This window comes from Neovison vison, chromosome 3 (genome assembly GCF_020171115.1).
Source record: "Neovison vison isolate M4711 chromosome 3, ASM_NN_V1, whole genome shotgun sequence".
Lineage (NCBI taxonomy): Eukaryota > Metazoa > Chordata > Mammalia > Carnivora > Mustelidae > Neogale > Neogale vison.
Genome location: NC_058093.1, coordinates 224,835,359 through 224,847,545, shown reverse-complemented (window position 1 = coordinate 224,847,545; position 12,187 = coordinate 224,835,359). Strand labels below are relative to the sequence as shown.

The 12,187-nt window shown below is 51.7% G+C and overlaps 1 protein-coding gene across 6 annotated transcripts in view; it reads right to left on the bottom strand.

Moving 5' to 3' along the window:
• Positions 1-12,187, bottom strand: part of CMKLR1 (chemerin chemokine-like receptor 1) — a 47,315-nt gene that overhangs the window by 24,669 nt on the left and 10,459 nt on the right. The window contains exon 1 of one of the 6 annotated variants that reach the window (XM_044244114.1): positions 10,685-10,725. The exons of 4 other annotated variants lie outside the window; for them this stretch is intronic. The gene's annotated coding sequence lies outside the window, so the exon portion shown is untranslated. One more of the 6 variants, XM_044244116.1, reaches the window with a different exon arrangement.

Here is a 12,187-nt window from a genome sequence, read left to right as displayed (position 1 = left end):
CCTCAACGGAAAAAACAGCTGGTTGGAGCCCAGAGGAAATTCCAGGATCTCCAAAGCCGTTGCTGGAGAGGCTTTAGGATGGAGGGGTCTGCCCCACTCCGGTTACAGCGTAAGCCTCACCAGGCAGCAGCAAAGCCAGATGCTCAGGCCGGCCCAGCCCCACGCCTGCCATACCACCTCGGGCCACAGGGCCATCGCCTCATCTGCAAGGTTGGTTCTTGTAAAAACTACATGGGATCAGCACAGGGTGTATAGGAGATCAGCCATCCAGTTTGGGGGTGTCCTGCGAGGCAGAGCTTCCAGAACGTTCCAGGCAAACCAGGATGGATCGGTCAGCCTCCGTAGGTAACGATCCTGGCCCCAACACACATGCCCCTGGCTGTTATGTTTACAGAGAGCTATTTCTGGAGGCAGATAATACCGAGTTGGAATTCTAGCTCTGCCACCAGAAGCTGTTTTCTTCATTCGATTACTGTGACAAATCTCTGCGGTGGGCCAGGCGCCAGCCTAGGTGTGGGAATGCCGCAGAGAGGAAGGTGTGCAAAGAATCGTGTCTGGCAGCGTTCACCTCACGCGGGGACGAGACACAAGTCTTTGCGCCCAAGGAAACAGCACGCAGGCGATATCGTGCAGGGGTGCCCGCAGCCCGTCTCGCTGCCTAGCGTTGCCTGGAAATGAGGGGAGCCTGCCCCTGGGACCGTCCCTCAGGAATCCCCTGGGCCCCCAGGTCAATACTCAGAAATAAAAGAATCCAAAATAAACTCGCCCTGGGTTCTGCCATGTTCCAGGGCAGGTCACTCCTCTTTCTTTCCCCCCTCCCAACCCTTCCCCAGCAGAACTTCCAGAAAAACCCATCGAGTCATTAGAAAGCTCTTCCTTTTTGGACTAAACTGAACTCGGAGCAACCTGTCATACTCGCCTCAAGCCTGGTTCAGCCCCCCTAGAGTCACACGGGATAAGCTGGCCACCTCCTTCCCACCCCTGCCCCCAAATGAGGGTCACTTCCTCACTTTTAACGTGGGCCAGCATTTCCTCTGCAACATTCTTAACCCCTTGCCTTCTGGCTCTCACCGGCTGGGATGTTCTCTGTCCCGGCAGAAGGAGGAGTGCTACAGGATGTTTTTGCTTGCAGGTTTGTCTGTGTGTTTGCTTATGTTTTGACTTGGTCCAGAAGGGAGGGGAAAAAAAATCTCAAAAGACTCACATATACAGGGGATCATAAATTAAAAGTGAGAGTGTAAGGAGGAAGGGAACGTGGGTGGAGGCAGAAAGCTGAGCCAGGGCTGAGGGGAAAAATGCAGACGATAAGTAATGTCCTACATGCTTAGCTTGGGTGGGCCACGCCGCGGACTCCCAGACTCTTGTCTCGGAAACGAAAACTGGTCCCAGCGGTCACGTGCCTCCGGCTAAAAACAAACCCACTCGGGGGAATGGGAGGCCTTCCTGGGACCAGGGGGCAGAAGGACTTTTCTCCGGAGGTGCCTGCAGAAAGGACAAGGTGTGATGTGGTGATCACTGTCCTCACCAATGCCCTGACTGTGGACACAGGCTCGAGGTTCTGCTCGTTTTAGGACAGGAATCCAGATGCCTGTGGCTTAAATATAGTGCCCTCCCTCCATGCTGGTAGCCTGACCCCAAAGGGCAGTTCCTTAAGAGCCCATTTTCTCAGCCGGGCCCGGGCAGGAGTGTTTAGACCCGGTTTACGCATTGCCGGTTTCCTTGGAAGACATTTCTAGAATATCTGGGAGCGGGCCTGAACTGTGTGGTCTTTGAGGCGCCCTCCCTGATCCTGTTTCTCCCTGAATAGATGTCTTGATGTTATGAGCCAGAGCAAGTGGGACACCATTCTCTGTGGCAAATGCTAGACCCAAGCCCTAGTCCCTACCAGCTGGAGGCAGGCCTGGGGTGTGGTTCTGCTCCCTCCCCGATGCTTGCTTTCCTGTTACCAGGCCCAAGATGCTCACGACGCCTACGTAGTGACCCTATATCCTGGCTTGGGGCTCTTATCTCAACATGCTTACTAAGAGTGCTGCTTTTACTCTCACAGTGCCCCAGTTTGGACAATATGGTTTTCCTATTCACAAATCACCCCATCCCCTGCCCCAGAGGGAGGGCGGCCAGAAGCTTCTGAGTGCAGACCCTGCCTGCCCACCCATGCTGGACCCTGTGCTGAGCACTGATCTGGGTCCTCACATTCCCATGACCCCCACTTGGCAGACGAGAAAATAGGTACAGAGAGGCTGGGGCGACTGTGTAAAAAGGTACATGCCAGGCACCTTGTCCAGAATATTCAAGGTTTAGGTGCCCACTGGCTCTGCTCTGGGCAGCTACTCCCACCACCTCCATTTCACAGAGGCAGAGACCGAGGCTTGGCTCAGAGACACAAGGGCGCCTGCCAGAGACTCCGCAGCCTCAACATGAAAGCCTGGATTTGAGAGGCAGGCTCTCGAGCTCTGGGCCCTGGGGCAAGGAACTTCGGCCTCTCTGAACCTTCGCTTGTCTCATCTGTAAAATGGGAATGAATCTGGCAATTACCTTCTTTTGTTGCAGGACAGCCGATAGTGGGAGTGCCTCAGAAGCTGGGCGCACGTCCAGATGTGGTTACTAGCGGGCGGGAGGGGGCAGCAGCATGCCCAGAACCTGGACCCTCCCAGGAAGTCCACGCCTCTCAGCAGAGCAGGCTGCTTACATTGTGGGGCCCCGAGCAAAGTGAGCAAGTAGGCGGCTTATTCAAAAAGTACTAAGAGTTTCAAGACGGCAACTCCGAGGTGTTAAACCAAGCTCAGGCCCTTCTGAGCCCCATGCGGCTGCCCTGGTGGCCCACCCATGAAGCTGGGCCTGCCCATCTGGAAAGGTGCCCCCTCTGGAAGAGTCCAGCAAGCCCAGCAGGGTTAACGTTGGGTGGGCCAGTCGATCTGGGCTGGGGCAGGGGGTTGGGGGAGCAGGGGAAGACACTGAGGTGGACACAGAAGGAGATGGGAGGAGGGCAGGGCAGCCAAGTCCCTCACAGACGGAAGAGGATACAGCGGAATAGGGAGGACCGGAGGAGGGGGACAGCAAGAGGCAGGAATGCGGAGACAAAGAGTCCACAGAGAGGGTAAGGGAAGCACCTAAAAGGTGAGAGCAGGGAAGAAAGACTAAGACAAAGGAAATGCAGAGATTCAGAGTCAGACAAAAGGGGGAAAGGCTGAAAGCCACCTTTCTGCCTGACTCCTGAGAAGGTTCAGGAAGGCCTTATGGACCCAAACCGGAGTGGGCCAAGGAGGGGCGCCACGAACAGCCATTCTCCTGGGGGTGGTCCAAAGCAGCTTGGAGAATAGAGGGCAGCCTTAGGTTATTTCCAAAATTCCCAAAGACCAGAGAGCTAGGAGCAAGGTGTGAGCCCTATGGAAACGTGAGGGGCCTCTGGTCTGGGAAGGAAAGCTGGAGCCACTGGGCAACAGGGGACCACACACTGATCAGAAGATGCAGTGGAGCTGCATTCGTGTCTTTGGCTCATTTTAACAGGAAACGGCAAGCATCACTTAATACCCAGGCTGTTGGGTGGTGGGGTGGGAGCGGTGTTTGGGGAGGTCCTGGCAGAGAAAAGACTGGCTAACAGCCCTATCAGGTTGTTTTCTCAAATGATACACGGGTTTTCAGTCATTATCTTCTCTAGAGAGTCTCTGTCCACTGGATATTAGCATCAGGGAGAGCCCACAAGGACACATTTTTTCCTATAAACATTTCACCAAGAGTTTAAGAGTTCAAATGTTTTCTTGGAACAAGACAAGCAAGTCTCTTGACTCGACCACCCACGGCCAAGGGGGCCACCAAGATGACGTGGATATTAGAGGGAAGCGTGGGCCCAGCATAAACCCAAATAGGACCCTCGCTAGGTTCAAAGTGGGCCAGAAGGGACCCTCTCCTGGGACACTGAGGAAGCCAGAGTCAAGTCAAGCTAGGTTTAAGACCTCAAATGTGTTCACGTGACAGTCAAGGAATAATGGTGGCAAAAGTCATTACAGATTAGATAATACTTCATAAGAACTCTTATTATTAGTCTACTGGGCCTTTGATTCTCACTTGGTTTTGTAACTTAATTTCTTGACTAGGTAATACAACTCCCATCTGATTGGTGATGTTTAAAACCATCTAAAATTATTAAAAAGTTAGAATGCAAATCCTTGCTCCCACCGTGCCACCATCCACCCAGTCCCCTCTGTAACTATCAGCATTTGCTTCTCATATCCCCTTCCAGGATTTCTGTGGGTAAACAAAAACGTATATTCTATTTCTCTCCATTTTGCATGAAAGGTAGTATATTACACATGCTACTTTGCAAATTGCCTTTCTTACCTAACAATACATCTTGGAGATCATGTCCCATCAGTATGTAGAGAAAGTACCTGTCCTTTTTGATGGCTGCATAGTATTCATTTTGGGATATAGATACACACACACACACACACACATTTTTTAATTAATTTTTTAAACCACCATTTACTGATCCAATCTCCCCAGGTTGAGTACTTGACTTGTTTTTAGTCTCTTACTACTATAATTCATTATTGTATATGTGTTAAAATATAATCAACATGCTTTGTGTGTATCATTTCCTACTAATTCCTAATACCATCTGGGGCTCTCAAGCCTTTGTCTTTCACGATGAGCAAACAAGACTTCAGGCCTCCCTTTGCAGTGGCTATGTTGTGTTTTAATCCGTCAAGAAAATGCTTCGGAGCCACTTAGACTGTCAGTCCCCAGAGAGCCCAAGCCACATCTGTGGTATGAGGTGTCACAGGAAGTCGGGCGTTCTTGGTTTTTATTCTGACTGTCCCGGCTGTTCCAGCTTCTGGTTCTGAGTTCCCAGATTTATCAGAGGGAGAAAGTAATCAGATACAGGGCCATTGTGGGGATCAGGGATCAGGAATGGATTCTGCAGGTATATGAAACTATCTCTGGTACAAGGGAGACAGATTCGTGCCCAAAACCCTCTTGCCAACTCCAAAGGGTAAATCTGGACCCTGTGGGTTCCCAGAAAAGAAGCCAGTCAGGCTGGAGGGGAAAGGCTCCCCAGAGAGCTGGGGAGTGACAGGCCAACTGGCACTTTTTCCAGAGCTGTCTCCATGTCAAAGGCTGGAGCCTGAGCTGCTGAGGAGTCATATTCTGGGACTGGCTGGGAAGCCATGAGCAGCCCCAAACCATGATCAACTGAAAGTTTTCCACTTTCATTCTGTTTTAAAATAAATCAGTGATCACATTCCTGATGTAGAGAAACCTCTCCTCTCCATGGATGGCCCTAGCCTTCCTGTCCCCTCAGGAAAGAATCCAAGATAATTTTCCACCCATTGCTCATGATGAACAAATCCTGGCAGACAGCATGGTGCCTGTCCCACTTCCAGGCAGGAGTCCTCATCTCCTCCGTGGGGCTCTTATTTCTTCCCAAGTCACCTCCCAGAGGGAGGGCTCCAGGTGGCAGACAGAGGGGCCTTTGTCTCCCTGCTCCTTGCTTCCTCATCCATCTGCCAAGAACCAAGAAACTGGTGCAGGTTTCCAAGGGCCCCCACAGTGAGGAGCCATGAGCCAGCCCTGAGAACCATCACCGTCAGCCCTTGGGATCCTTCCGATCCTTTACTTTGTTCCAGCCTCCCCACAGCCCTGATTCCCACCCCATCTCACAGTTGAGGGAACAGAGGGGCCAAGCAACATGCCAAGGTCCCACAGCTACAGTATGGAGTAGGTGATTACAGACGGAGTTCGGATTTAAAGCTCTGACGGTGTACACACAGGTACAGTGTGCGGCAGAAGCAGAATTTGAGCAAGAACATATGGACCCTGGTGTCACCCTAGAACCCCGGAGGGAAGGTGTGGTCAGGGAACCAACCCCGTGCCTCTCTCCCTGAGCCCTGGGATGCACGTCACACTTGGTTGGTGGTATTTATCCTGAGTTCCACCAAAAAGCCCAGCCGTCTCCAGGGCTCTGGGACTCAGGACTAAATATCCCAGGCCTCAGGGGCTGAACACTCCTCAGCTTCCCAGTTTCGGAAAAGGCAGGGCACCTCCCATCACCCTCACTACATGCCTGCTTACTGGGGGGCAAAGCCCTCTCCTTCCTCCTTTCCTCTTCCTCCTCCCCCTGCTTTTCCCTCCCTGGCCAGAATCACAGACACCTAACCCACTTGGGTTTTCCTCTCCCCCTGCTCCCACCCTCCCAGGAAAGGAGCTGGTAGCTGAAATGAGCTCAACCCCCCTGGGCCACGCCCATATCCACACCAGCTCCCTCCCCCTTCCCTTCCCCAACCCAGAATGCCCTCCCTGCTCCAGAACATTCATAGATTCCTCCATTCTATAACAGGAATAGAAGCTGGGTCCTGAAAGCCTCAGCACCCTCCTAGGCAAAGAAACACAGTCCAACAGCCAAAAGCACTTATAAATGATTCAAATGTTTTACTGCCATCTCTCAAAGAAAAACAGAGTGTCGTGGTAGATGTTGGGGCCCAGCTCAGATCCCCTTTCCTCACTGAGGGCACCCATCCCACAGCTATAGAGTACCAGACAGCTGGCCTCCTCTCCTGAGAAGGGCCCTGAGCTAAGCAGGGGCTGCCTCTCCCCAACGGATGGAGTACAATTCAGGCTCCAGAGCTCCCCGTGGGACCAGGCTGAGGCTAGTCTCTGCCTGAGACTGCCTCCTTACGGAGTTCCTCTTCTGCTCTGTCCTTGAAGGCATAAAGATTGTGCTCCAAAATACACTAATCAGAAGAAATAGTATTTTAGTTCCATATTTTTGTAAAAGATTTTATTTATTTATTTCACAGAGAGAGAGATCAAGTAGGCAGAGAGACAGGCAGAGAGAGAGGGGGAAGCAGGCTCCCTGCTGAGCAGAGCCCAACTCGGGACTCAATCCCAGGACCCTGAGATCATGACTTGAGCCAAAGGCAGAGGCTTAACCCACTGAGCCACCCAGGCACCTCCTAGTTCCATATTTTTAATTAATTAATCAAATTCCATATTCTAGCATTATGTTAATTATCTTATTATCTTAATACTAAGTTCCATATTTTTTTAATTAATTAATTGATTTGGAGAGAGAATGCATGCAAGTGGGGGAGGGGTGCGGGGCAAAGGGGGAGGAGAGAGAAAATCCCAGGAAGGCTCCACACCCAGCTCAGCTCAGAGCCAGATGCCAGGCTCCATCTCACAATCCCGAGATCAGGACCCGAGCCAAAACCAAAGATCAGACGCTTAACAGACTAAGCCACCCAGGCATGCCTAGTTCCGTATTTTTTAAAAATTGAAACTAATGCACAAAATGCATGATGAGCAAAATATCACAATTTTAAACAAAGATGGACTCCAAGTTTGAACTTGGGTGACCCTGCCTCACTCACCTCCCTGAACTTCAACCCTGCCTTACAGAACTTACTCAATACCTCACATTCACCTAAATCCTTGCCTCAGGCTCTGCTTTGGGGAATCCCTACCTACAACACCTATCCAACTCAGAACCCAGTCCTCTGTCTCCCTGCCCACTGCCCTGACTCTGAGTTATGTGCTGAGCACTCACATGGTAATCATGAGCAACTACTATGTGCCAGGTATAGTCCCTGCTCTGCAGTCTGGCTCTGGCTTTAGCTGCTGGAACCTTCCCCTCCATGCCCAGGGCCCAGTCTCTCAGTACTTTCCAATCATGTGACCTCAGCCACATCTCTGCCTACCTGACCCTCCCTGAGCTCAAAGGAGCCCAAGATCCCGTTTTAAGTTCAGTGAACTCCAAACTTTGGGGTTTCATGAACCCAGTTACGTTTCCCAGTTCCAAAACTGGCCTAGAGCCCCCATCTTTCTATGCCAAGTAAGAGTGTTTCAATATTAAAATTGTCCTTTACTGCCCCCACCATTTCAGAAAAAAAAACAAAACAGGATGTTAATGCCAACAAAAATCAGTGGGAAAAAGACCACTTTCTCAGCTGAAAACATCTTACTTTAGGAAAAAACTCATTCTGTTGTCTGTCTGCTCTCTCTCTGTTTCTCTGCAGACTAGTAAAAACTTGACCACATACAGGTTCCAGTGGGCCAGGTTTGTCAATCGCCCTATAGTGGGATATATATAGGCAGGGGAAACGGAGACCCCAAGAGCAGCTCTCTCTATCTCATCAAAACCCTGAGCCTTGAATGTCCCTGTGGGGGAAACTGAGGCACAAACAAGGTGCTGGGGGAGGTGGGAGACATGACTTCCAGTCCCACTCTGCTCCTAATTTCCCTTGAATCTGCACAAATCTCTTTCCCTCTCCAAGTCACGAGCATGTAGTTCTTCCAGGAGACCCTAAGCCCTCTGTCCAGCAGGGAAGACTCAGGGCATCAGTCCCACCTGAAAATATGTGCCAACACGGCTGGAGAGATAGGACCGGACAACAGGCTTCTTTCTCTGACATCATGTTTGGGCCTCAGTTTCCTCTTCTGGAAATGAGTTCTCAGAAACCTGCCAACTCACAGTTGGCTCACGGAGAGCAGTCAAGGAGCCAAGGGCCAGACACTGGGCAGAAGCCAAACCACCTGGAGAAAGAGGCTGGCCATTGCCTCAGAAGAAAGGCACACACGCTGTTTCCTCTAGAGAGACCCAGCCCAGGCCAGAGGTCCAGGACTTGAGCTGGGGAATCCTAAAGTTTGCATCTTTGGGCAAAACTGTCCCTGTCTCCAAGGGGAGCATCCTTGCAGCCCCAGGCGCTAGCTGGGTTCTTCATGGTTCTTAGGTCTGGGAGCTGATTGTGACCAGAGGCGATGCAGTGGAAGGAAGTGGGTCTCAGATGTCCAGGAAACTGCCCCAGCTGCCCAGCCATAGATGCAGCAGGGGAAGGGGAACAGGGACTCACCCAAGGGGTTTCTCTTGAAGTGTTAGGGCGAACGCTATCTGGCTTCAAACTCTAGCTCTGCTGCTTACCAGCTGTGTGACTCTGAGCAAGTCACTTAACCTCTCTGTGCCTATTTCCTCAATACACAGTGGAGAGATGGGGGTGGGGTGGGGAAGAAGAGTCAGTCGTCTGTCACTGTCCCCCTCAAACCTGACGATCCATGCATTTTCTACCCCAAATTTCTCTGAATGAGCCATAGAGACAGGAAACCAGAACACAGATGAAGGTCCCCTCTGTGGAGCTGACCCAAAGATTTCTGAGGGTCACAATTTCTGTCTTTAAATGCAGGAGAATATTATGTCACTGAATGCAAAATTTCCATGCCTTTTTGTTTGTTTGTTTAAACAAAGCACCCTCAAAATAATTTTATGTTTTAAAAATAGACACACAACCTCAAAATAACTTTAGTGAGTGTTCGGTTTTTGCTAAGAGAGGAAGGGGTCTTGAGGCGATGCTCCAGACTATGGTTCCCGGAGTGTGCCCCTCCGCTGTTGGGGCTTGCTGGTCCATCCCCCCTCACTAGCACCTGTGCAGTGCCCACAATGTGCGCAGGGCTGTGGGGTGCCTGCGACAAGTTTCCTGGACCACTGAGGCCTGCTTCTTTTTTTCCTGGCATCTTATCTCAGCTAGCTCCCAGACAGAAGTCAGAGAGCCCAGCTGGCACCCAGAACCTCAGAGACCCTCCCTCACCTCAAGGTAAGTGCTTGCTTTTGCCCAAAGATGTCCACTCAGCCTCTGGAACTTAGAGCACTGGCTTGGGAAGAAAGGGGAAGGGAGGGGGGAAGAGGGGAGGGAGAATGAGGGGAGGGAGTGGGGAAGAGGAGGTGGAGGGGGGAGGAGGGAGAGTGAGAAGGAGGCAAGCGGTCATAGGGCAGGGAAGTACACTGAGAAGACAAGGGCCAGCCTGCCTTAGTCCCAGCTCCTCACAGTGGCCTGGCTCTGTACCCCTGTCTGGGGACAGAGCCCAGGATCCTCGAGTCTTAGAGCCCCCTCAGGAATGTGAATGTCCCAAGATGCCTGCAGGATTTCCATATGACATGGAAGGGAGAAACCAACCAGCAGCACCCCCCCACTGCCGCCCACCCTTGGAGGAGCCAGATGATGCCCAGAGAGACAGTTTCAAATGGTTCCAGAAGCCTATCACTGCCCTGGAGCCAGGAGCACTTCCGACTTCACCCCTGTGCCCTCTCAACCACCCTCTCAATGCACCTAGAGTCTTCGAGAACATGGCTCTCAACGAGGTGAAGCAACTTGCTCAAACCCTTGCAGCAAGAAAGCAGAAAGGAGCAGAGCTTCTTCCCAAAGCCACCTCATCGCTAGGGACACAGACTGGACCGGACCGCTAGTGGCAAAATCGCAAACACTGAGCATTTATTGATCACTGGGCCCCGGAGCTGCACGCATGCTATGTGTGGACGCCCCATTCCGCATTCTTCCTTTAAACAGCTTATGGTGGCAAATATTAAAGGGAAAAAAAAAAAGATAAAACATAAAACATGCCCTCCCCTACATCTATCTCCCCAACCCCAAAATCCCTATGAGGCAGTGTCAACCTCTCCCCCATTTTACAGATAAGGAAAGCAAGGTCTCATAGCTAGGAAGTCAAGGACTGTGAAACAGACAGTGAGTAGGATTCTGGAAATGCCATTGGCCATGCCTCCTGCCTCTCCAGACGTACCTGGACCAGAAGGGCTTCTCCCCACACCTGCCCAGACTCCAGGCTCCCCACCAATGCCCGCATCGGGGGACAGTTTTCTTAGTTCAGTGAAGGGTGACAGGGACACCAGGCTCCTCACCTAAGATCCAGGACATGGCTGTGGCAAGTACCTCTGCCCCCAGGCTCTGGGAGAAAGTGGCAGACGGGCGGACCCTGTAGACATGGGGTGTGCCCAGATTGCGACACTTGTCCCCATGGCCTCCCACGCTGCTAAAGTGCAGCTTCGTCACAGGGGAAAAAAAAAAAAAGGCTCAATTCTGGCCATTCTATCTACAAGAAAAAGGAGGGACAGAGAAGCCCTCTCTGGCAGAGGTGTGAGGAAGTTGGAAATATACACTTCTATGAAATTGATTCTGTAACTGCCTGTCCTCGGATCTCTGGAAGAGGACAGAGCTGCTGCTGGCTTGCCTGGGAATCCCTGGCCAAAAGATCCCTTAGCCTTGTGTCTACAGTGCCTGGATGTCCACCAGCACAGACTTTCTCTGCTGACTCAAGCCACCTTGCTCACAAACCCCCACTCTGGTGAGCTGTCATTAGTTGTAAATACCTCAGTGTGAATGAGTTGGATTGCTTTGGTTTTCAACTGGACACCTGGATAGAATGGGCTTCTGACAGAACTGGGCATTTGATTTAAAAAAAAAAAAAAAAGGAAGAAGAGATAAGAGAATAAGATATAGCCCTAGTTGGAATAGGGAGGATGTGAGGCAGACTTAAGGTAGAAAGGCCCAGGGGCACCTGGGTGGCTTAGTGGGTTGAAGCCTCTGCCTCCGGCTCAGGTCATGATTCCAGGGTCCTGGGATCGAGCCCCGCATTGGGCTCTCTGCTCAGCGGGGAGCCTGCTTCCTCCTCTCTCTCTGCCTGCCTCTCTGCCTACTTGTGATCTCTCTGTTCAATAAATAAATAAAATCTTTAAAAAAAAAAAAAAAAAAGGTAGAAAGGCCCAGAAGCCACAAAGGAGGAGGGTAGGTAGACTCTGGACAAAGGGGCCAGGAAAACAAGAAGAGCCATGTGGGATACAATTAGGTGTAGGGGCAGGTAGAGAAGGAGGTGTCAGGGGCCCGTCTCCTGTGTGACGTTAGGCAACCGACCTACCTCTCTGAGCCTCATCCTGGATAGGAAAGTATGGCTGCATACAAGCTAGGGGGTGCCTACTGGCCCCAGAAGACAATCTGAAAGACAGGAAGTAGGATGGGGCAGAAGCCCAGCAGGGACTCAGCCAGTGGAAGCTAGCTGTCCGCTGGGGCAAGGGACACAACACAAGAAGCTCTGAGAAGGAAGAACTTTGGGTGATATGGCTTCCTGGGAAACATGAGATGCCAGCGCTGGGAGAGGCCCAAGAACGTGGAGCAAACAGAAACTGTGGAGCCGGGGCCAGCCAGGCTGTACAGGGAGGAGGCCCGGGACCCCAGGCTGACCAGGGCCCTCACCACCAGGCCTGCCAGGAATTGGTGAGGGTGAGGTGAGAGCCATCGCCCAGCCAGGCTCCAGGAAGCTGCCCTGCCCTTCCCCAGAGCCCTGTTCCAGATTTCCTTCATGGCTGGGGTTTTTCACAGGAGGAAATGGAGGGGGGGAAGGATCAGAA